General features: G+C 42.1%; 1 long non-coding RNA gene across 2 annotated transcripts; it reads right to left on the bottom strand.

Moving 5' to 3' along the window:
- Positions 1–2,053: 2,053 nt before the first annotated feature.
- Positions 2,054–3,945, bottom strand: LOC143217928 (uncharacterized). 2 transcript variants are annotated; one of them, XR_013010939.1, is made up of 6 exons: positions 3,739–3,945; positions 3,596–3,654; positions 3,451–3,534; positions 3,033–3,326; positions 2,585–2,957; positions 2,054–2,500 (listed from the first exon to the last, which is right to left on the bottom strand). It is a non-coding gene; the product is annotated as an uncharacterized LOC143217928 (long non-coding RNA). The 2 variants fall into 2 exon arrangements; XR_013010937.1 differs by having other exon boundaries at positions 2,585–3,326.
- Between the last annotated feature and the right edge of the window lie 265 nt (positions 3,946–4,210).

Below are 4,210 nucleotides of genomic sequence, written 5' to 3'. Positions count from 1 at the left end.
CCCATGGACTCCCCTTTCCGGTTGATCCCATTTACCCCCTCCCAACTTTATCACCTGTTCTCCATTCTTCTATCATCCTCATCCATCCCTCCCCTCCCCCCTCATCATCCAATACTTCCCACACACTCTCCTGCCATCCTTTATCCTCAGCCACTCTCATGTATACCTCCCATACATGCTCCCATGTTTCCCTCTCCCATTCACACATCCTACATTTTCTCTCTTCCTCATTCAACCAATATCTCCCTCCCTTCATCTCATTTCCCAACCTAAATCTCGCTACTCTCTGCCATCTGTTTTCCCCCCATCCCTTCTTCAAATACCCCGGTAACCCTTCTCTTTTCACCCTTCCATACCACTCATTATACCTAGATTTTTCTATTTTCTCCCATCTTTCCTCTCTTTGTATTTTCTTCTCTCTCTTTATTATTTCTTCGCTTACTAACTCTTTTTTCTTCTCTATCAGATCGACCCATTCTTCTCTTTCCCACCCCCTTTCCTCAAAGAATTCCTCCCTTTCTTTTTCCCACCCATCCCTTATCCCCCCCTTCCTATCTTTTCTTCTAATCTCCTCCCAACATATTCGCGCTAGCTCCCCTCCTTTTCCTTCACTTAGTTTCTTTTCGTATCCCCACGCTCTTACTCCTGCCCTTTCCCTTAATAATTCCCTTTGAAGTTCCTCCCTAACCATATATCCTGGTGTATATCTCCCTACCCCTAGGACCCATTTCAAATACCTCTCTTGCCTCCTCTTTTTGTCCCCTGAAAACTTCCCCTTCCCCCTTTCCTATTCATTGCCCTGCTCTTCTATCCATATTTCTTCTATTTCATCCCATCTTTTCATTTTTCCATTCACCCACATCTTCATATAGCCTACCTGAACAATCCTACCTTCCCTCCTCTCTTTTTCCGCTTCCCTTTCTATTTTCCATTTCGCCCTTCTCTCTTCTACCGTTAAATCGTTATCTATTCTTATTCCCATGCCCCTTAATTTTTTCTTTCCCTCTATCACTTCTCTCTTTCTATCCCTATCTGTCAGTTTTACCACTACCATTCCCATTCCCCTTCCCTCTTTCCCTACTTTTCCTATCTTTTTTATCTCTTTTATGCCCTCTTCTTTTGCCCCTATCTTATCCCAGATTTTCTTAACCTCCTCTATTATCGCATCTCCTTCTCCCAAAATCCCCCTTACTACTACATTATTTCTTTTATCTTCTCTTTCCCTTTTATCCTGAGAAATTTCCATTCTTCTTATTCTTCTTCTGTTCTCTTCTACTAATTCCCTTTCTGCCCCACCCTCTCTATTTTTCTTTCCCTCCTCCCCCTCCCCCTCTCCATTTCTTCTAATCTCCCTTCTACTTTTACTACCCTTCCCTCTATTCCTTCTAGCCATTTATTTAACTTTTCTCTTTTTATCTCTTCGTCTCTCCTCTCCTCCCTTCTTATTTCCCTTTCCCTCCTCAATTCTTCTTCTAGTCTTTTCCTTTCTACCCCCTCCCTTTTCATTTCCTCCCTCAGACTTCTCATTTCCCCCATTAATCCTCTGAATAAATCTTCTATTCCCTTAAGTGACCCATCCTCCTCCCTTTTATCCCCTTGCGGTGACCTCTTCGTTGTGTCACTCCTTTTGAAAATTGTTCTTTCCTCTATTCCCCCTCCCTCTACGTCCACTATTCCCCTTTTTCTCCCTGTACCATCCAAACTTTCTGTACTAAACCATTTTTCTAAATTACTATCCTTCTTAACCTTCCCTAATTCCCTTTTTCTTCTTTCCCCTCTTTCCTCCCAATCCCCTTATCATTATCCCCCCTCTCACTCATTTTTATCTGTATTTCTTTCTAACTACCTTCCCTGTTACTCTTTTTCGAAATTCCCGCTCGCTGCTCTATCTTTCTTCTAGTCTGTCACTTTCCCTCTAGTTAGCGCCACTTTCTCTTCTACTCTTTTTCCCGCGCCTGCCTGTCTACTGCTACACGATCCTAACCTTCTATCCTGCCGCACACTTCACTTCCCTACAGCTCTTTCTCTCACTCCCTCTCCCTTAGCCCTCCACTCTTTCACACAAAAGATTCGCTCAGCTATTCGCACACAACCACCTCTCATACGACCGGAAACGGAACTAAACAACCAAATAATTGGGCCTCACTTTACCACCGAAACATTAAATGCAGAAAAATACCAATTCTCCTGGAAAATACACCCTTGGACATTCGTGAAGATATGTGGTATCAACATGACGGATGTCCAGCCCATTCTTCCCGTGTCGTAACACAATTCTTGAATAACAAGTTTCCAAATCGTTGGATTGGACGTAACGGACCCGTATTATGGCCAGCTCGCTCACCAGATCTTACACCCCTTGATTTCTATCTATGGGGAAAACTGAAAGACGATGATTATCATGAACCACCAACCACTGTAGACGACACGAAAGAAAGAATCGTCAGGGCTTGTGCGTCGATTCCCTCAGAAATGAATTACACAGCAGTGCGTTCTGTAACTTCACGGTTAAATGAATGTATAGCAGCTCGAGGGAATATTTTTGAACATTTTTCGTAACAGGAATAAAGCAAATGAATCTTACACGTTGAATTTTATTTATTCGCCTGGCGAAAGAGCTCTTCCTAATGTTCGCTTGCAGAATTCGAATTTTCTGTTTCTTATATGAACATAGTTTTGAATCAATATGAAGGACTTTTCGACTTTTCTCCCTGGCTTGCGACATTGTGCGTTGTTGCACTTGATTCCACAAGCGAATCTACAATTCATTGACCAGGAACAATGCTCCGTCATAAGATGACGACCCTCGGCACATTGATGTAACTCCTCGCCACATTCGAAATATTCTACAAAGTCATTTTCCTACAAATAATAAAACCCCATGTTAGTTTCTCAGGCTTGATGTATGGAAGATACCAGTTCTGGAATTTCTCATTACATTTTCAAACATTTAAAATCTGAAAAGAAGAATTAAAAAATTAGTAAACAATCAGTCACTGAGAAATATTCTATTTAATACGTTACTTTTTTACCGCGGTTTTCTTATATAATTTTTGTATTGTATGCCTTCACTTCGTTCAAGGCACAATGTCCTTTTAATGATGACGAAGTGTGAAGTCGACATGGCATGTCAGTTGCATGTCTTAGCTCGTCATATTTTGGACAACCCAAGGTTTCTAAATCCATATTGCGTATTCCCATCCTTCGTAGGATATCTGCTTCCAAATTCCCACCTTTATACGCTATAACAGGATCTTCACAATCGCGAACAGAAGTTTTAATCACTATAAATATGTCAGACTGTTTGTATCTTTCAAAACCAAAATCTGTAAAAGGAATCCCATGTATCAAATTGGTAGCGCGCAATGCGGTCCTTTTATCAGCCTCAGATAAATCATTCATTGTTATGTCCAAACGAAATTCTGCCAACACAGAGGAACCATCGCGAACCTTTATTATAGCTAATTCCTTGTATAAAACTTTGTCCTTAAAAACAAATCCGTCCACGTCCATTATATGAGTGATGTGAACCATCTAAATGAAATAATAAAAAAATTGCTAAAAAATGAAGAAATAATTTTTATTTTTGACTTACCGTTGAATAGAGTGAAGTAAAAATTCACAGTCGTCGAAATGCCGAATAGAGTGACTTCGCTACGAAAACGATACACTCAGTATTTAGTACATTCACCACATAATTTCATGTTGAGCGTGAAGAGCAATTTATAATAAACCTACATCCCTACCACTCGGTACTCTTCTCTATCTCGAGAAATACCTTTAATTGGAAAAAGACTCACACACACACACATCCGTGGATTAGAAAAGATGATAAGATATAACAATCTCTCCACATCATTAGAAGATAATCAAAAGGGATACAGTCTAAAAGTAAAAATACTCGCGCGATACTTCATGACACACCGGACGGCCCCGGCCCGAGCGTTTCGGGCTGCCCGAGAGTGACTCGACTTCGTCGGGTGGGTTCGGAAAGAATCGGAAAAGTTCGGGCCAGCGAGTTATCGCGATCCGAGATTCGCTCGCCTGATCTAGTCCGATTCTTTCCGAACCCACCCGACGAAGTCGCGTCACTCTCAGGCAGCCCGAAACTCTCGGGTAGCCCGAAGCGCTCGGGCCGCCCGAAAATCTCGAGTCCGCCCGACTTTCTGCGACCCGACCCGATCCCGACTATCGGGCGGCCCGCACATGC

The sequence above is a fragment of the Lasioglossum baleicum genome, chromosome 2 (assembly GCF_051020765.1).
Source record: "Lasioglossum baleicum chromosome 2, iyLasBale1, whole genome shotgun sequence".
NCBI lineage: Eukaryota > Metazoa > Arthropoda > Insecta > Hymenoptera > Halictidae > Lasioglossum > Lasioglossum baleicum.
This window is presented reverse-complemented; position numbering and strand designations above follow the sequence as displayed.